Here is a 22,969-nt window from a genome sequence, read left to right as displayed (position 1 = left end):
CAGAACCCAGCGAGCTAATCTGCCTGTGAGATTGGGCTGTCTCATAAGCCAGACTAGACTGGCATGGTCTGTTATTACTTCGAATTCTTGTAATTCCAAGTAACAGCGGAACTTTTCGATGGTTTCAATCGCAGCGAGGCATTCGCGCTCAAATGCCTCAAACATGTTCTATTATTTGAATGATAGAATTTGAGACCATTACATGGTCAGGAAAATCATGTACCTGGCCATTCAATTTTTCGACTTTTTTGCAGGGAAAAAAGTATTTTTATAGTTTAGGTATAGACATGTCTAGAACCATTATATGGCCATAAAGACCATGTACATTTTTTCGTGGCCATTTAATTTTTTAACTTTTTTGCAGCGAAAAGAATTTTTTAAAAACATTGAGTAGGTACACTCGATTTTCATTTTGCGCGTCAGTCGAGTGTTGATTGTTGCTTGGAATGGACGGAGAATACGGAATTACTGTGTTTCGTGTTAATTTATTTATTCAGAAGAGGCACGTGGTTTTTTGTGAACATAAAAAGGAAAGTGTAATGAAAACAATTTACCAGGTTTTTGTTGTACATTTTGCTTATAGTATAATTTATTTTTATTTGCAGTTACATGATGCCTGCTTTTGTACATTTGATGGGCACGACGTAAATATGGAATATATAGTATTGAAATTGAACCAAAATAGAGTTTGTAAAATTATGTGATACGCAAGCACGACATTATAAATACAAATAAACAATGAATTAGTTTATAAATAAATAAAAACAAATAAATAAAGTTAATTTTTTTGCTTTCTTTTCTCAAGTGGCGTCCTTTTTCGACGACGAAAAACGTTTTTTCATAAAGATCAAAACATTTTAGGTTGTGACCATGTTCTTTTAACTGGAACAAAAACCTTTTTGACGAATACCATAACATTAAATCGTGACCATTGTCTTTCAAACTAAATTATTTTTTCAATATAATAACATTATAGATGAGGACAATTTGATTTTTCTTAGTACCATGTTCACTGAGCCAACATGGTTGCAGGTGAAAATGTTACATGGTCGCCGCAAAAATAGCTCTTATCATATTATTTAGCTCTTTTGATTGTGACAATCATGTTTCTTCTCTGCGTGTGGATGACGATGATCAGGAGAGACCAATAGCGTACATGAGTCGAAAGCTCAACACCGCCCAACGTAATTACAGTGTCACGGAGAGAGAATGTCTTGCTGCAATCGAGGCTATCAAGAAATTCCGGTTTTACCTTGAGATGCAAGAATTTGAATTGATCACCTATCACTCAAGTTTGCTCTGGCTCTTAAGGCAACCTGATCTAACAGGAAGACTGGCGAGGTGGGTATTTAAACTACAGTCCTACCAATTCACCATCTCGCATAGGAAGGGAAAAGAAAATGTAGTCACGGACGCCAGAATTCCTTTAGATGAAGCTTTTGCACTCGAGATGACGGGACCAGAAATCGATTTAATGTCACCGCATTTTCATGATCAGGATTATCGAGAATTACGACATCGTATTATGTCCGAGTCATCCAAACACACTGATCTTAAAGTAGTAGATGATTACGTATATTATCGATTAGAACATTATTCAGGTGATGAATAAAAGGAAACTTCTTGTTGGAAATTGTGGGTCCCACTCGTCCTTCGAAGTTCAGTATTGTCCCAAGCTCACGATCAACCTGTTCGAGCCCATGGTGGAATCAGTAAGACTTTTGAGCTCCTCCGAAGACACTTTTTCTGGCCAGATATGGTGATTAGGGGTTATATACACCCCCTTCAAAAAAATCGCTTCTCTAACATATGTTCCAAACATGTTTTGCAGGAAGCACATATATTATTGGATACTGCCGAAACATTAACATATTTGTTTTATGTGAACATATTATATGTTTGGAAGCATTTTGAGCCAAAACATATTATATGCTTTGCTTCCCTAACATACTCGTAATTTTCACTTCCACGAAATATTTTAGTTCTTGGCACCTTTTTCTGTAATACAAATAATGTTGAAGAAATTATTCGCTTTCATGAATTTTTTAAATTTTACCTTTCGCCTGCACGGAGAGTTACATTTATATAGCATAGTTTGCAGCGCCCACGAGCCCATGCAAACATAACATTGTTTAACAGAAACATACATTTGTTTGCCACGTGGAGCAGTGGTTAGCATGTCTGCCTTGCATGCAAAGGATCGTGGGTTCAATCCCTGCTCCGACCGATCACTTTTTTTTTTTTTTAATGTACACATTTATATTTATACTATATTAAATTTTTATAATGAAACTTCGAAATGTGGGTTATTAAAGATTTATAGTCAGTAACAGTGCTTGATATAAACGAAATTGACTGATTTTTGGATAAAATATTATTTTTTTATTGCAAAAATAACAATTTTGTAACAAAAAACTGTTTTTGGTACAAAACTTTAAAATTTAGAAGGAATTCAAAAACTCTAACAAAAGAAGAACGTGGAGTCGAGTATAAACATACATAAATAATTTTATAATATAAACATAAATTTATTTAGGCGTGAACAGTTTTTTACTAGCATTTAACACCATCGCTCTAAAATGCCTTTTATTTTTCTTTAATAATTCATTTTAAAGAAAATAAAGTTTTTAAATTGTTTTAGCTGCAAAACTCCAACATAATGCCCGCTTTTATATTTGAAGGTGTCCGTCAACTCGTCGTAGACTACTTTTTAATAAAGAGTAACTAAACTTTGTTATTATACATTTTACTGTGTAATTTTTCACTATTTCCTCCTTATTTCATTTTACTGTCCCAACTCTATTTTTATTTCGTTATTTTTATGAAGACCCCTGATTTCTTTTAACGAGCCAGGAAAAAAATTGTGCCCATAATGCCAAAATGATAATCAAAACACATGTCCACACATACATAAAATGCTGCTCTCAAGGCGAAAACATATGCTATTTGTTTTTCAAATATCTATTCTCTTGGTTCCGAATGTCTATTCTCTTTATTCAAATTAAATAATATTTAGACTTAAGCATATCAAATTTTTGGCCTTATCATAAAACAGTTTTCCGAAACAACATACAAGCGGTTTCACAGAAATTGTTCTCTTTTGATTCTTTCGCTGTGTTATGTTGATATCTTTCGTCAACTCTCCCGGTTTCCATCTATATTTCTTTCTCTATACTCTCTCTCTGTCGCTTTGAATAAAATATCACAACATATGTATGTTTAGTCGAAATTTGTAAATTTATATATGTTTACATTTACACATATTATTTTTATGAAACATTCATGCCGCAAACATAATATATTCTAACATATTAACATAGATGTCCCAAACATTTAGTGTTAGTTTAGGAACATTACATGTTTGCACTTAAATATATTGTGTTTTAAAATTGTGCCCGAAACACATTTTGTTTATATCGGAACATATGAAAAACATATTTTTCTAACAGTGTACGCAGTTGTGAAATCTGTAAAACAACTAATAAAGCTTTTAATTTCACCATGAAACCACCCATGGATCAGCAAACAATAACCATTCGACCTTTTCAACGACAAGAAGAAGCAAAGGTGGATATATTGGATTACTAATTGTGTTAGATCACTTTAGTAAGTTCCACTGGCTTTGCCCCTTGCGATCTTTCACAGCTAAGAATATTATAAATTTCCTCCATTCCCATATTTTTCATGTCTACCGAGTACCTGAGACGATATTAAGCGACAATGGGAGTCAATTTCGTTCTCATTAATTTAACGCATTTCTGACGACTTTTGCATGCCACTTCATACACATTGCTTAAAAATACTCGCGTCCTTGATGAACCATCAACTACCTTAGACACAGATGATCGTTTACAGCTCAACCGAGTTAATATCCGAAAGCGCTTGAAGGAATTCTACGACTTGAACAAACGGCAGTATGATTTGAGAGCAAAAGTACGGACACTTAAACAAGGCGATATAGTGTTCCGTCGAAGTTTCGCTCAAAGTTCTGCTGAAAATAATTTTAATGCAAAATTATCACCGATATTTGTAAAGGCAAGGGTGAGAGAATGCTTAGGAAGCAACTATTATTGGCTCGAGGACATGGACGGTAAATAAGACGGCACTTATCACGCCAAGGATATAAAGAGTTAAACGTCCTTTTTCCAGCTAATCATTTTATGTCAAGGATACAGAATTAGCCGATTTTTAACGGCCGTTTCTCATGATTATCTTTCCAGGAATTTGAATTCCTGGTCAATAAATTATATATATAGCAATATTTTGCATTTTTTTTTTTGATTTATTTTGTTTCTTATTCGATCTTTTTCTGTTTTAATAAAAATGCTTTATTTTGTCAAGCTTGAGATCTATTTTGTTTTTATTCTTTTTCAATTCATCCGTCCTAATATTTCCCAATTTTCTTTGAATTGCTTCACAAGATGTGTATGATCTATAAACATTTGTTATAATATTAATTAATCAATTAAGTTTAAATTAATTAATTATCTATAAACATTTGTTATAATATTAATTAATTAAGTTTAAATTAAAAAATTAATACAAATTTCACATACATAGTACATCACAAAACATCTTATTCTAAACATCGTCTACCAGGCTATCATAAATGTTAAGTTGTAGCTATTTTCTCTAACTTACATATGCGTCAATCACTACACAAAATTCTTATTAGAGCATCACTGCTCTCGCCAGCTTTCGCTATTGCACTGTTGGCTGATGTTGTTGTTCGAATTGTTCTTTGCCTGTCGATGATCATTTTTGCATACCATATGTCTGTATATGTGGGCGATGTTGTCTGTATCTGTTTTGTAATTCATTCTTCTGTTTGTTGGTACTAGAGGTCTGCACAATTCCATTTGTAAATGCAGAGTACACGTGTACTTGCTACATGAGTACATCTATTTGAGAGAGTCGCAAAACAATTGGTACACATTTTGATGAACACCAAAAGCCACGAGTAACTTCTTGTTGCTACTCTGATGTCTTCACTACCAGCAAACACATATTCCTCTTTCTCTCTTATAGAAGTGTACTTAGAGTGATCACGTCGAGTATGTTGCGAGAACAAAACTTCATAGAGTACTCCATGTACCACGTGCAGTTTCAGAAATACCAAAAAAAAAAAACAATTACTCTCCATAATATATGTTTTGGTTTGTTATAAAGAACGGCAAACGTTAAGGTAAGTGTGTGACATACATAAATATATGAAATATGTGATATACATACATATCTATGATTAATAATAATGGAAAGTTTTACTTCGCACATAACTGAGAAATACTTGTGGTACCACGTGAAGTGAAGAGAATACTTGTTGTACTTTTTCTCAAGTACTTACATTTTTATTGTTCATTTTTTTCGGAACACATATTAGGGCTGTTTTCTTTTTGCACTGGATGGAACTTTTGTATGTGATTCGTTGCACTGGTGTTCTATCCAGTGCAACTATCAGTGCAAGTCGCACCAGAGTTACCATGGTAAGATAATTTTGTAGTTGTCAAAATATGAGTTGGCAACTACAAAAATTAGATTGGCAACTACTGAAAATATCAAACGAAAATAAATAACAAACATGTCGCAGAAATTGTAAGTACAAGAAATATTTCTAGATTTTGTTTAATAATTTTTTTATAAATTATAGGCAACGAAGAGGGTGGACCAAATCTGAAACGCTCCTTTTTTATCGTGCTATAGTGCAAGGAAAGAGGATATTGAAGATCCTCGTAGAGAAATAAGCGCCTATTCATGTGTGTTGGAGGACATGATTTTTCAAGGGTTTAAGGTTAGAATCATATTTACAATTTAATATTTAATACATCCCATTTACTAGGATACCAGCATAACACCAGAAAGCCTGGAAAATAAAATGAAATCTTTATTAAGGGCCTATAAATCTGCAAAAGACAATGCTGGGCGCACAGGCGCTGGTGCTACTTGTGTTCCATACATGGATGAATTGGAAGAGTTGTTTGGAAGGCAGCCAACAATTTCTAACTAACATTCATTAGATGTCATGATCAGTATCAAATAGATGCTGGACAAAAAGAGTTTGGAGCCCACCAGTGCAAACAATGCGGCTTAATCTATACAGTCCATGAACCCGAAGAAGAAAAACTCCATCGTGATTTTCACGCCTCTCTTCATGTTTTGCAATTTAAGGGTTGGATAGATGAGGACATCATGGCCATATATCCCGAATGGGGCCCGATGGTCGCATTATCCGCTTAACAGAATCAACTGCCTTGAAACGTAAGGAACGTCTAATGGATATATTAAAAATTGTCGATAAAAAGCAGGGCTTTTCGTCGTACATTGTACCAAAAACGTTTGTTGCCTATTTCGCCGTAAGAAAAATGCAAATTGTGGGCTCATGTTTGGTCCAACCACTGGAAAAGGCCAACAAATATATGCGTGTGGATGGTGGTGATTGTTGTACAGAAGAACAATTTGAAGCCAAGTAAGTTAAACCTTCAAACAACAAATGAAAACAAACAAACGAGTAAAAAAATCTTAATTTCCTTCCGATTTTAGGTGTGGCATTTCACGCATATGGGTTTCCCCTTTACATAGGCGATTCCACATCGCTACCAAATTGATACAAGCTGTGCAATTAAATACGATATATGGTGAAGAAATACCTTTGGATAAAATAGCCTTTAGTGCCCCCACTGAAATGGGTAAAAGTTTCGCTCAGAAAATTACACAAACCGATAACTTTTTGGTTTATCAATAAAATGAAAATATGCAGATAATTTAGAGATTGTTACTCCATCGATATAAGACAATTATGCTGGAAATCAATTGGTCTATTTTTAGATTTTATTTTGCATGTTTATCATTTGTTTCTTTCTCTCTCTTTCTCTCTTATAGAAGTGTACTTAGAGTGATCACGTCGAGTATGTTGCGAGAACAAAACTTCATAGAGTACTCCATGTACCACGTGCAGTTTCAGAAATACCAAAAAAAAAACAATTACTCTCCATAATATATGTTTTGGTTTGTTATAAAGAACGGCAAACGTTAAGGTAAGTGTGTGACATACATAAATATATGAAATATGTGATATACATACATATCTATGATTAATAATAATGGAAAGTTTTACTTCGCACATAACTGAGAAATACTTGTGGTACCACGTGAAGTGAAGAGAATACTTGTTGTACTTTTTCTCAAGTACTTACATTTTTATTGTTCATTTTTTTCGGAACACATATTAGGGCTGTTTTCTTTTTGCACTGGATGGAACTTTTGTATGTGATTCGTTGCACTGGTGTTCTATCCAGTGCAACTATCAGTGCAAGTCGCACCAGAGTTACCATGGTAAGATAATTTTGTAGTTGTCAAAATATGAGTTGGCAACTACAAAAATTAGATTGGCAACTACTGAAAATATCAAACGAAAATAAATAACAAACATGTCGCAGAAATTGTAAGTACAAGAAATATTTCTAGATTTTGTTTAATAATTTTTTTATAAATTATAGGCAACGAAGAGGGTGGACCAAATCTGAAACGCTCCTTTTTTATCGTGCTATAGTGCAAGGAAAGAGGATATTGAAGATCCTCGTAGAGAAATAAGCGCCTATTCATGTGTGTTGGAGGACATGATTTTTCAAGGGTTTAAGGTTAGAATCATATTTACAATTTAATATTTAATACATCCCATTTACTAGGATACCAGCATAACACCAGAAAGCCTGGAAAATAAAATGAAATCTTTATTAAGGGCCTATAAATCTGCAAAAGACAATGCTGGGCGCACAGGCGCTGGTGCTACTTGTGTTCCATACATGGATGAATTGGAAGAGTTGTTTGGAAGGCAGCCAACAATTTCTAACTAACATTCATTAGATGTCATGATCAGTATCAAATAGATGCTGGACAAAAAGAGTTTGGAGCCCACCAGTGCAAACAATGCGGCTTAATCTATACAGTCCATGAACCCGAAGAAGAAAAACTCCATCGTGATTTTCACGCCTCTCTTCATGTTTTGCAATTTAAGGGTTGGATAGATGAGGACATCATGGCCATATATCCCGAATGGGGCCCGATGGTCGCATTATCCGCTTAACAGAATCAACTGCCTTGAAACGTAAGGAACGTCTAATGGATATATTAAAAATTGTCGATAAAAAGCGGGGCTTTTCGTCGTACATTGTACCAAAAACGTTTGTTGCCTATTTCGCCGTAAGAAAAATGCAAATTGTGGGCTCATGTTTGGTCCAACCACTGGAAAAGGCCAACAAATATATGCGTGTGGATGGTGGTGATTGTTGTACAGAAGAACAATTTGAAGCCAAGTAAGTTAAACCTTCAAACAACAAATGAAAACAAACAAACGAGTAAAAAAATCTTAATTTCCTTCCGATTTTAGGTGTGGCATTTCACGCATATGGGTTTCCCCTTTACATAGGCGATTCCACATCGCTACCAAATTGATACAAGCTGTGCAATTAAATACGATATATGGTGAAGAAATACCTTTGGATAAAATAGCCTTTAGTGCCCCCACTGAAATGGGTAAAAGTTTCGCTCAGAAAATTACACAAACCGATAACTTTTTGGTTTATCAATTAAATGAAAATATGCAGATAATTTAGAGATTGTTACTCCATCGATATAAGACAATTATGCTGGAAATCAATTGGTCTATTTTTAGATTTTATTTTGCATGTTTATCATTTGTTTTTTTTTTTTTTTTATAGAAATAATGATGCCCCTAAACTTTATATTTATGGAATTAAGATCAGAAATGCCTCATTTTCATCTGTCTGTTAAAAACAATCGCTTTTTAGTTTAAATCTTAAAATAGAAATTTTACATGGCTATCAGGATGATGGGGTAGTGTATAGAGTATTTACTTGCTCCCCCATCAGGATTACCTATTAAATTTCTTTGTATAGTATCAAGGCATATTAAAGAGGTAAAGTCATGCAATCAGGTGACTAATATCGACATTCATCTTGTCAAAGGCTTTGTTTACGTTTAGTAGGTTTGTTTACATTCTTTGTGTACATAAATATTACAATACAACAACACTACACATACAAAAAATGTCAACTTAAGTGACCTGCCATTTTAGTTTGACTTTCTAAATATCATGGGGTGTACACACGTTTGCTCGTGACTTTACCTTTAATTAATATGCCTTGGTATAGTATGGGCAATTATTTTTTCATTCAAAATGGATTTTTAAATATTAACGCATAATCTATAGTAACATATCCGAAATATATTTGAACTGTACATAAAAACCATTCGCTTTGAATAATCATCATACAAAAATGTGAACGTTCTTTTTATTACTCCAAGTACACATAAAAAATACTTTTTAGCAACACATATAACTACAAGTTATTCGCTTTTTTCAGTTCGTTTTGAATTTTATTATAGGTTTCTTAAAGGCATTGCATTTGCTTACATGTTTGTCAACTGTTATTTTAAACCAACATATATACATACAAACATATTTTTTTCATTTGTAAGAATATTTGTTTTTTTTTTATTACATATTCTATTCGGATTGTTTTAAGCAAATCATTACAATTTAAGGTTCCATCAGCACCGAAACAACCTTAATAAAAAGTGTGTGTTTTTTAATCCTGAATAAATAACATTTTTAAGAAAAAGTATCAATTTATTTTTTACATAGTCTGTTTTTAACTCCATACACTTCTCTGTCTCCAAGCACGGTTGCCATAGTTACCCAGAAAAAACTAGGTAACCACAACCCATTACAATTGGCATCAGTTTTCATTACACGTTGCATTACATTGCGATGAGTTATAATGACTTACTTGTAATGACAAAAATAAATACTTCTCGGTAATTTTTTGTTATTGTCAAATTTTTAGGCAGTTGGCTTAATAAAATAGAATAAATGATCGTACCATTTTTAAGGCTTTTAGTTCGATTGTTTTTAAAATTAAACGTTTTGTGCTTTTTAAATAAAAACAAACTTAAAACAGTGAAAATACTGTTTTCTGAGAATAAATCAATTATCTCCTTTAAATACACATTTGGTAGCAAGACATCATTAAATTAAATTAATCCTGATTTATTGTTTCTCCAAGTTATCTGTACCAAATAACTTTTTTTTTAATTTTTGGACTTAGGTTAAAACTAAATCCATTTACTGCATTTCTGTTGTCGTTTTGCAAACAGTCTTGTGGAATTTAATTCTTTTCCTTATTTTTGCCACGTTCTTCGTTTTCAATATCTTTCACTGCTGGTGGATCATTGAAAGGTTGAACTTCTCCCGAAGCCCAAATACAATAAACTACAACAGTACCACAGAGAACAGCAAAAGCCACCCAGAATAACAAACGCCATTCCAGTAATGTATCATTTGGTGTCATAACTCCCACCAAATATGGTGTAATTACACCAGTTATAGCACCAATACCATTAGTGATGGCCATCAATGTACCCGAATAATTCGGACTCATATCAAGTGGGCTAAGTTTCATGCCAGCATAGAAAGCACATTACAAATTGTAATGAAGGCCACAACAGCAACACGATCACAACCAGCATAGGATGCAGCAACCATGAAAATAGCAGGACCAAATGCAGCAACAGCAGTCATCACTTTACGGGTATTTGTAATACTCAAAATCTTTTTGGCCATCAACCAATCACCAATGAAACCAGATGAAATCGAGAAAATCCACATGAATACAAGCCATTAGCTTTGATGGAGAATTGCATAACATCAGACATATATTTGGGTAAATCGGTAACCATAATGTAGAAGCCCCAATCATGACTGATTTGAGCACAGACTTAAGCAATCATAGGTAAATTAGTTAAAATAGCCTTCCAGGGTGTGGGTGGAAGATTTTCATTGCGAACAATGGAGCCCATTTCTTTTTCCAAGTAATCACGTTCGCTGGGTTTGATGTAGGGATGAGAAGCGGGGTCACTAAAGCATAAGAGACTGAAAAATATGAACCATAAAACACCAAGACCACCAAAGAGGTAAAATACAATAGGTCAATCATTGGCATCCAAAAGTACTCCGGATAGGGAATTAGCCAATATAGTACCTACCACCACCACCCAAAACCAAGGCTCCCAATTTTCCACGTTCTTTTAGAGGGACCCATTGTGATAGTAGAACACTTAAAGCTGGGAAAGTAGTACCTTCGCCCAACCCCATCAATATGCGAACAATGATAAGAGCTGTGGAACCCCCTTGGGTAATGGCGATTGGTGTACCAAAGTGAAAATAGCCGTCGATAGAACACCCAAAGTCCATTTACCACCGAATTTTTCAGCCAATAGACCACCAGGAATATGGGTTACAATGTAACCAATATAGAATGAGGACAGAATTAAACCTTGTAATTCTTCGGACCATTCATAATCACCACCACTCGAATAATCAGAGTCCAAATCACCTGCTGGACACACCGCCGCTTCACCTTCTTCTGTATGATTCCTTTTTACGACTAATTCGGTAATGGCAATTGAAAGACTAATTATTTTTTGTTTGTTTTTGATATCTATATTTAATGTTATTAATTTCACTTTTTGCTATAAATTGGTGGTCTCTACCTCCATTTTTATTTGTAAACAAAAAACTTCATTTTGACAGCTGGGGTAAAAGTGTTGCCAACCAAAATCGAAATTTGAACTGAAAAATTTTTGCGTTTTATTTTAGCACTGGTTATCAGTGCAAAAATAAAACAGCCCTATTGTTTCGGATAAGTACTTGGTGGTATTTGACAAGCAAGAGTTCTCTTCACTTCACTACTTGCGCTCTGAGAGAAAGACATACATACATTAAGGTAAAATGGTGTATATTGGAACCACAAAAAACAAATTAAAAACAAGAATATCAGGTCATAAATCTGATATAAAAACTCGCAGCAATTCTAAACTACAAAAAACCGCGTTGGCAGCCCACTGTGCAACAACCAAACATTAACCAAACTTCAATGATGTCCGCATATTACAGCAAGAACATAATACCAACAAAAGATACACATTAGAAATGCTGCACATCAATAATGTACCAACAAACAGAAGAATGAATTACAAAACAGAACATCGCCCACATATACAGACATATGGTATGAAAAAATGATCATCGACAGGCAAAGAACAATTCGAACAACAACATCAGCCAACAGTGCAATAGCGAAAGCTGACGAGAGCAGTGATGCTCTAATAATAATTTTGTGTAGTGATTGTCGCATATGTAAGTTAGAGATAATAGCTACGACTTAACATTTATGATAGCCTGGTAGACAATGTTTAGAATAAGATGTTTTGTGATGTACTATGTATGTGAAATTTGTATTAATTGTTTAATTTAAACTTAATTAATTAATATTATAACAAATGTTTATAGATAATTAATTAATTTAACCTTAATTGATTAATTAATATTATAACAAATGTTTATAGATCTTACGCCTCTGATGAAGCAATTCAAAGAAAATTGCGAAATATTAGGACGGATGAATTGAAAAAGAATAAAAACAAAATAGATCTCAAGCTTGACAAAATAAAGCATTTTTATTAAAACAGTAAAAGATCGAATAAGAAACAAAATAAATCAAGTTAATACGAGAGCACGCCGGGAAAACTATTAAAACAGAAAAATGATCTATAACAGAATTAAACAAAAGAACGTATCTATTAAAAAGAAAATTAATAGACACAAAAACTTGAATGTGAAAATTGAAAAGATTCACTCTTCAATCACATTCCTTATAAAATGCCGGAACAATGGCATTATACCAGATTTCGTAAAGAATGCTATGAAAAACATGTATACCATCTTGGAAAACATACATGTAACAAAAAAAAATAAATAATTTACAAACAACACTTCTCACGTACATAGAACATTTTCAACGAAAAATCTTAAACATTCTAATAAAACACCAGCACAACTTATTCAAGACATACACAGAAGATGAAACCAACATACAAAAATGGCTAAATCAACGACTTACTAGGGAAGAAAGCACTGAACTTTGGACAGCAGAAGAGGAAAAGCTAAAGAAAATAAAGGAAAAATCTAAGGAAGTACACAGGATAAAATTCGAAAATCTCAGAAAAAAACAACTAGCTGAACTGGACATACGTATAAATGAAAAATGGTTCATAAATAAGACGAAAACTGAATTCCCTGATGATATAAACAGGCTTCTATCAATGTGACAGAAATTCGGTCTTCCAACACAAAAATCAGATTTTCCTATTTTCAAATATATAGCAGATGGAGAAAATCTAATACAAACTAATAATAACAAAGAAGAACAGGAGACAGCCAGAATAAAATTCGCAACAACCGTAACAAATAAAATACGCCAAGAAAAACTAGCGTACTATGAAAACAAATTTGGTAATGCCATCAGTAGCAAACAAAAATGGAAAGAGATTCGGAAAATCGGCCTACTAAAACACGAAGAGCATGCAGTAAATGTCGACCTAAACGATCTTAACTTGAAATTTGTCAGTACCACAACAACTATCGTGAATCAAGAAGTACCCTTGGAGCATAGCACCATGCCCGAGCCTGAATTCGGTCTTGCTTTCAACCTCGTAACGCAATCAGAGGTCTATAAAGCTGTAATGTCAGTGACTTCAAATGCCGTTGGATATGATGACATTCATCCAAAATTTGTTAGAATTATCCTGCCACATATTCTGTTGTACATTACACATGTTTTCAATACCGCTATAATGACCAGCAGTTTTCCTTCTAGTTGGAAAATCGCAAAAATACTCCCAATACCAAAGGGTAATGGAGAGTTTCGCCCTATAGCTAACTGCCCTACCTATCTAAAGTCTTCGAGAGGATTATTCACAACCAGCTTCAGAGCTATGTTACTGCAAATAATTTACTAACTTCGCGACAATCTGGTTTTAGACCAAATCACAGCTGCATTACTGCACTCACTGATGTGGTAGAAACAATTTGAGCTGGGCTTGACAACAATGAAATTGGTTTCCTAATTTTGCTTGATCACTCCAAGGCATTTGATAGTGTTTGCCACACAATACTTACTGAAAAACTGAGACGAAATGTTGGCCTCACTGAAACGGCAACACGTTTACTGATATCATATCTGTCACAACGATCGCAATACACAACGGATGGAACTAACAACTCTTTACTCCTTCCACTGCCAAGGGGGGTACCGCAAGGATCAATCCTTGGACCCCTCCTCTACTCAATATACTCGAATGATCTACCTGACCAAATTAAGCATAATCATATTCAAATGTACGCTGATGACATACAGCTTTACTCCTCATGCAAACTGAATTCCATTGCGACTTGTGTATCGAATCTTAACGCAGACCTGCAACGAATACTGAATTGGGCCTCAAAGAACTGTTTAATACTTAACCCTAATAAGTCGAAGGCAATTCTAATCCGAAACAGAAATGTTGACATAGGAGATAACGTCAACATTTACTTAGGATCCACACAAATTGAAATTGTGGATAAAGCAAAGAATCTTAGAAATCTGTGGACTACCCAACACTTCACACCACTGAAAATTAGAATACAGTTAGTAAAAAGCTACATATTACCAACCTTACTGTATGCTTCTGAAGTATTCGCTGATATAAATACAACTGACAAAAGAAAACTTCAAACTACTTTTAACAATGCAGTACGATATGCTTTTGGTTTGAGACGATTTGACAGAGTCTCACAATACTCATTACTGATACTGAAGTTGCCATTGGAAAGATACTTAATTTGCAAATCATTAGTATTGTTACATAAAATAATTCACACCAGTAAACCTTCATATCTATATGCCAACCTGATGTTCGCCCGATCATCAAGAGGAAAAAACATTATACAAATCGCACACCGTCGTCACTCATCAGAAAGACATTTTTTTATTAGTACGATCCGTCTCTGGAAACAACTCCCTAATGAGCTGCAGCTAATAACTAATACACAACGGTTCAAGAGGAATATTCTGGAATATTATTCAATCATGTGAAATATTTTAATATTGGGGACGCTAAATTTTTCTTTTTTTTCACACTAATACACTTTAGAATATTGTTATGTATACTTATATGTTATTTTAATTAAATTTAATTTAATACATATTAATAACAATACTGTAATAATCTAACCATGTTACTCCAGTACTATAATTTATAAGATGTAATCTAGTAATACTGGAAATACCATTCAATAAATGAAATGAAATGAAATGAACAAAATGAGCCAAAATAGAAGAGATATATTCATTATGAACACAGTGGAACGAACAAAAAAATTTTTAAAGAAAAATAAAAACATTTTAATTTTAAATGCGGACAAGGGTAATACTACAGTAGCCATGGAAAAAGAAGACTACAAAAATAGAATGCGACAAATTGCTGACGACATGATGTCGTATCAAAGGATTAACACAGATCCGACACAATCCCTACAAAAAAAGAACAATGAACTTGTAGAAGAATTATTTAGGAATAAGGTTTTATCAGAATTTGAAATGAGAAGACTGAAGACAGAAATCGCAACGGCACCAAGACTTTATGGTTTACCGAAAATACATAAGGAGGACTTCCCATTAAGGCCCATATGTTCTTCGATCAACGCACCAGCAGCGAATATGAATAAATATTTAGTAAATATATTAAAGAACCTGACTAAAGAATCTACATATAATGTAAAGGAGTCAAGACAATTTAAAGATAAGATAAAAAACTTGACCATAGAAAATGACGAAAAGCTGATCTCTTTTGACGTAATATCACTTTTTCCCAGTGTGCCAGTAGATCTCGCTATAAAAACCATAGTCGATAGATGGGACGAAATAAGTTTACATACGAACATGACAAAGAATTTATTTGTCAAAGTACTTAAATTTTGTATAATCAATATGACGGCAAAATATACAAACAGAAAAGAGGGTTACCTATGGGATCTCCAGCTTCCCCCATCGTGGCGGACATAATGATGGAAAAACTACTGGACGAAAGTTTGAGGAAACTTACACAAAAACCAAAAAAAATAATTAAATATGTGGACGACTTATTTGCTATCATTAAGGAAACGGAAATTGAAAGAACCCTGACAACACTCAACAACTATCACAGCAACATCCGATTTACTATGGAACTGGAAGAAGAATGAAAATTACCATATTTGGACATATTGATACTTAGAAATAAGAGAAATATAACTTTGGACTGGTATCAGAAAAACACGGCGTCAGGGAGAATTATGAATTTTTATTCAAAACATCCTAAGAGAATAATTAATACAGCCCAAAATTGACAGAGTTCTTTCCATCAGTGACAAACGATTCCATCAAGACAACAAGAAAATACTACAAAGGATACTAGAAGAGAATAATTTCCCTAAGAACATAATCAAGAATTTAATAACATCCTTTAAACCACGCACGGAAAAAAGAGACATTGAAAAACCGACAGAAAAAATTTTCAAATCTTTAATATATATACCAGGAATATCGGAAAGAATAACGAAATCCAACATTTTTGACAAGAACAAATATGACTTAGCACACAAATCCAATAATACAGTTAAAAAATTATTTACCAACATCAAGGACAAAATTCCAAAAACGGAAACACCGAATGTGATTTATGAAATTCCATGCGAAGGAAATTCAGTAGAAAAATGTAAAATGGTGTATATTGGAACCACAAAAAACAAATTAAAAACAAGAATATCAGGTCATAAATCTGATATAAAAACTCGCAGCAATTCTAAACTACAAAAAACCGCATTGGCAGCCCACTGTGCAACAACCAAACATCAACCAAACTTCAATGATGTCCGCATATTACAGCAAGAAAATAATACCAACAAAAGATACACATTAGAAATGCTGCACATCAATAATGTACCAACAAACAGAAGAATGAATTACAAAACAGAACATCGCCCACATATACAGACATATGGTATGCAAAAATGATCATCGACAGGCAAAGAACAATTCGAACAACAACATCAGCCAACAGTGCAATAGCGAAAGCTGACGAGAGCAGTGATGCTCTAATAATAATTTTGTGTAGTGATTGTCGCATATGTATGTGAAATTTGTATTAATTGTTTAATTTAAACTTAATAATAAAATAATTAATTAATATTATAACAAATGTTTATAGATCATACACCTCTGATGAAGCAATTCAAAGGAAATTGCGAAATATTAGGACGGATGAATTTTGCATTTTTATAAAATATTCATTTACATTCGTTTTATTTCAGTCACCTTACTAAACTTTCAATAACTATCGTATTAGCGATTACAAAGCGAGTACTGTATAGACTAGCGATAGGTTAGGTGGTGAATAATGCAATCGTCTCTCTGGTCGAAGCTTCCGATCATCGATAAGAAGCATCGAAACGGGTACATTGTTCATGTGTAACTTCCTTTTCATTCGACAGCCGAATTAATCACATCCAGAATTTTTTTCAGGAATAATCGTGATACATTTTGTCAAAAAAAAAATCGCCTCTTTTACATATGTTCCAAACATATTTTGCAGGAAGCACATATATTATTGGATACTGCCGAAACATTAACATATTTGTTTTATGTGAACATATTATATGTTTGGAAGCATTTTGAGCCCAAAAATATTATATGCTTGGAAGAATTTTTCCCAAAGACGATTGTGCTCATTCCCTAACATACTCGTAATTCTCACTTCCACGAAATATTTTAGTTCTTGGCAACTTTTTCTGTAATACAAATAATGTTGAAGAAATTGTTCACTTTTATAAATTAATTAAATTTTACCTTTCGCCTGCACGGAGAATCGAACCGAGAACCATACAGTTTGTAAGCCAACACACTATCCACTGGGCTACGTAGCTGTTATAGTCACCAGCAGATAAATATCGTTATAAGTTACATTTATATAGCATAGTTTGCAGCGCCCACGAGCCCATGCAAACATAATATTATTTAACAGAAACATACATTTGTTTGCCACGTGGAGCAGTGGTTAGCATGTCTGCCTTGCATGCAAAGGGTCGTGGGTTCAATCCCTGCTCCGACCGAACACTTTTCTTTAATTTAACTTTAAAACTTTGAAATGTGGGTTATTAAAGATTTATAGTCAGTAACAGTGCTTGATATAAACGAAATTGACTGATTTTTGGATAACATATTATTTTTTTATTGCAACATAACAATTTTGTAACAAAAACCTGTTTTTGGTACAAAACTTTAAAATTTGGAAGGAATTCAAAAACTCTAACAAAAGAAGAATGTGGAGTCGAGTATAAACATGCATATATAATTTTATAATATAAACATAAATTTATTTAGGCGTGAACAGTTTTTTTACTTGCATTTAACACCATCGCTCTAAAATGCCTTTTATTTTTCTTTAATAATTCATTTTAAAGAAAATAAACTTTTTAAATTGTTTTAGCTGCAAAACTCGAACTTAATGCTCGCTTTCATATTTGAAGGTGTCCGCACGGATGAAAAAGACTGTTTTTCATATGTTTGGCTATAAACATTATATGTTTGGAACACAAATTTTTAAACACAATATTTTTGAGTGCAAGCATATAATGTTCATAAACTAGCATAACATGTTTGGGACATATATGTTAATATGTTAGAACATATTATGTTTGGGACATAAAATGTTTGTAAATATAATATGCTTGGATGCAAACATATATTAATTTAGAAATATCCTATAAACATATATGTGTTTAGTAGCTTGGAGCGCTATTTAACAGGGAGCGATATTGAATTAAGTTGGTGGTTGTTGCTTGTTATTACAAAATTAACATTTTATTTTCCCTTGGGCAATTGATCAGCTACTTCTTTGATCCTTACAAACTGTGTGGTCCGCTGTTCGAATCCCCGTCCGGCAAAAGGTAAAATTAAAATAAAAAAATCATACAATTGAATAATTTCTTCTACAATGTTTGTATTACAGAAAAAGGTGCTAAGAACTAAAAAATCTCGTGGAAGTGAGAAAGATTTCGGGGAATATACAATTGGGCAGAAACAAAATTTTGGGCATTCAGGTCGAAAACCTATGTTGTTAGCACCTATATTACCTGTTTATTTTCATAATTCATTATGATTGTAAATATATAAATAAATAAATAAAATTTTGAGCACAATATTGTTTGGGAGAATTTTTTTAAGCATATAATATGTTTGGGTGCAAAATGCTTCCAAACATATTATATGTTCACATAATAACATATTGTTTTTTGGAAGACAACATTATTGAATTTGGATGCAAAAATACAAAATGTTTGGAACTTAGACTACCCAAACATATATTGTTTAGACCAATATGCTTTCAAACATATTATATATTGAAAGAGATCAAACATATAAATGTTTGGGCAATACCCAAAAATGTATATGCTTGAAGCAAAATATGTTTGGGAGTATATGTTACAGAAGCGATTTTTTGTGAGCGTGCGTCAACTCCTCGTGGACTACTTATTAATAAAGAGGAACTAAACTTTGTTTTTATACATTTTACTGTGTAATTTTTCACTATTTCCTCCTTATTTCATTTTACTGTTCCAACTGTAAAAAGAGTATAGTGCCCTTTCGTTATTTTTATGAAGACCCCTGATTCCTTTTAACGAATTGTGCCCATAATGCCAAAATGATAAACAAAACACATGTCCACACATACATAAAATGCTGCTCTCACGGCGAAAACACATGCTGTTTTTTTTAATGTCTATTCTCTTGGTTCCGAATGTCTATTCTCTTTATTCAAATTAAATAATATTTAGACTTAAGCATATCAAATTTTTGGCGTTATCATAAACCAGTTTTCCGAAACAACATACAAGCGGTTTCATAGAAATTGTTCTCTTTTGATTCTTTCGCTGTGTTATGTTGATATCTTTTGTCAACTCTCCCGGTTCCCATCTCTATTTCTTTCTCTATACTCTCTCTGTCGCTTTGAATAAAATATCACAACATATGTATGTTTAGTCGAAATTTGTAAATTTATATATGTTTGCATTCACACATATGATTTTTATGAAACATTCATGCCCCAAACATAATATATTCTAACATATTAACATAGATGTCCCAAACATTTAGTGTTAGTCATTAGCGTAGCTAGACAATTTTCCTAGGGGGGGGGCTATAGCCCCCCCCCCTACCAAAAAATTAATGGACTGAAGTTATAGGTTCAATTACTGTTTTATTTTATAAAACTAAATAAAAATCAGACTTTATCATAACTAGACAACTAATTTAAAATAAAGCAACTAAAAATAGTTCCACACTTTTTCCCAGCAAACAAATTGGGAGTTGTTATAAAGGCATAACTTTAAAAGCACTTCCTCACAAGGAAGTTCATTATTTTAACCCAATTTTTATAACTCGTTTTTTATATTCTTAATGGGTATTTTTGGTTTCAAATAGGATAAAAAAAGTAGAATTAATAAAATGACAAAAATTATTTAAATGATGTCGAAAAAAATCTAATTCCATTCTGGAAAAATTGCGAAGTTTTGAAAATATTTTAGGTCAAACGTTCCCATTTCCCATTATTTATTTGGGAAAATATCAATTTGAATTTTTTAATTCACATTCAAAACACTGAATTCGGATCACACCTTAAGAAGTGATGCAAATTCAGTGCAACGGTTGTTGAAATGGTGGGCATCCGTCCTATGACATATCTTAAATTCATCGCTTCCGCGCCAATTTTGCATCACTTCCGGACACAAAAAGAACAGTTTTATAACTTTTTTGGAGATTCTGTTTTTTTTGCACCGTTATTAAGATATTCATTTATAAAAGAATAGTTTTAATATCAATTACAATTTTTTTAATTAAATCGACTAAAACTCTGACTAAACAAATTAATAAAGGTGCTTTAGTTATTAAACTAAACATAAATTTAGGAACTTAAATCATAAGTTCAACCAAAGTTTTATTTCATAAATAAAGGGTGATTCTTTTGAGGTTAGGATTTTCATGCATTAGTATTTGACAGATCACGTGGGATTTCAGACATGGTGTCAAAGAGAAAGATGCTCAGTATGCTTTGACATTTCATCATGAATAGACTTACTAACGAGTCACAACGTCGAATTTTCAGTGAATGGGCCCTAGAAAAGTTGGCAGAAAATCCGCTTTTTTATCGACAAATTTTGTTCAGCGATGAGGCTCATTTCTGGTTGAATGGCTACGTAAATAAGCAAAATTGCCGCATTTAGAGTGAAGAGCAACCAGAAGCCGTTCAAGAACTGCCCATGCATCCCGAAAAATGCACTGTTTGGTGTGGTTTGTACGCTGGTGGAATCATTGGACCGTATTTTTTCAAAGATGCTGTTGGACGCAACGTTACGGTGAATGGCGATCGCTATCGTTCGATGCTAACAAACTTTTTGTTGCCAAAAATGGAAGAACTGAACTTGGTTGACATGTGGTTTCAACAAGATGGCGCTACATGCCACACAGCTCGCGATTCTATGGCCATTTTGAGGGAAAACTTCGGAGAACAATTCATCTCAAGAAATGGACCGGTAAGTTGGCCACCAAGATCATGCGATTTGACGCCTTTAGACTATTTTTTGTGGGGCTACGTCAAGTCTAAAGTCTACAGAAATAAGCCAGCAACTATTCCAGCTTTGGAAGACAACATTTCCGAAGAAATTCGGGCTATTCCGGCCGAAATGCTCGAAAAAGTTGCCCAAAATTGGACTTTCCGAATGGACCACCTAAGACGCAGCCGCGGTCAACATTTAAATGAAATTATCTTCAAAAAGTAAATGTCATGGACCAATCTAACGTTTCAAATAAAGAACCGATGAGATTTTGCAAATTTTATGCGTTTTTTTTTTAAAAAAAGTTATCAAGCTCTTAACAAATCACCCTTTATCAGACTTCAAACATTCACTTATAATAAATAATTCACTTATATAAAAATAAAGCTATATATTGCCATCGGCAATTGAAATGAAAATTCTTTAGCGGAACTTGTGCTAAAGAAATGAAATTCTTTATTGGAACTTTGTGCGGTTTTATTTACTTGTTTAATATTATATAAAAGCAATAACAAATCGTAAATAGGTTTTCAAATTCTGGGGGGGGCTAAATTTTTTCTGGGGGGGTCTAAGCCCCCTCCCCAGAGGCCTTCCTACGCTTATGGTGTTAGTTTAGGAACATTACATGTTTGCACTTAAATATATTGTTTTTCTAAGAGTGTACTATATGGATTATAGTATGTCGGTAGAAATTAAACGTAATTTGTCGTTTAATTTGTTATCGTATCTTGGACGAGATTCATTAATGGCTTGTCCTGAGGTCATAGGCATTCTGATAAAACTACGTAACTCATCCAAAATCTCAGGTTTTGCATATTCCACCAGGAGACTCTATCTCTGCTATTTGCTGCGCCAGAGATCCAAAAACTGGTTATACGAACTAGACAAATGGAAGACACATATTTTTATGCATTCCTATCTTCCTCTCTGATTTGGCCACTCTCTATGGAGTGAGTGATTTACGGCATCTGGAAATTGTTAGCCCAAAGAATAATTATGAAAAGAATAAGACAAAAAGAAAGAAAAATAATGTAAGATTTCTAAAATAGAGAAAAATTCCGTAACCTTGACTTTCTTAAAATGTGTAAAATTAATTAGTGCGGATTTCAACAAGAAATTATGTGTAAATTTGATAAATGCAATGGTAAATAATAGAAAATTTAAAAAATTCTCTGTTAATTAGTTAACTATTTAGCAAATGACTTTAAGATTTATCACGCACATAACTTCATTAAATATGATGTATAAGCCAAAAATTTTATGATACACCTAATAGCTTGCACATGAACATCGAGAGAATGGGGCCCTCTTCAACACCCATGGAGACAAATTGAGAGAGTGAGTATTTTATTGTGGATATTTATTTCGAATTATTATGATAGACAAAGCAAACGAAGAAAACAATAAAATTGTTACATTCAG

General features: G+C 33.4%; 1 pseudogene; it reads right to left on the bottom strand.

Moving 5' to 3' along the window:
- Positions 1-9,983: 9,983 nt before the first annotated feature.
- On the bottom strand, positions 9,984-12,083 carry LOC142224864 (putative inorganic phosphate cotransporter; annotated as a pseudogene).
- Positions 12,084-22,969: the final 10,886 nt, after the last annotated feature.

The sequence above is a fragment of the Haematobia irritans genome, chromosome 2 (assembly GCF_050003625.1).
Source record: "Haematobia irritans isolate KBUSLIRL chromosome 2, ASM5000362v1, whole genome shotgun sequence".
NCBI lineage: Eukaryota > Metazoa > Arthropoda > Insecta > Diptera > Muscidae > Haematobia > Haematobia irritans.
This window is presented reverse-complemented; position numbering and strand designations above follow the sequence as displayed.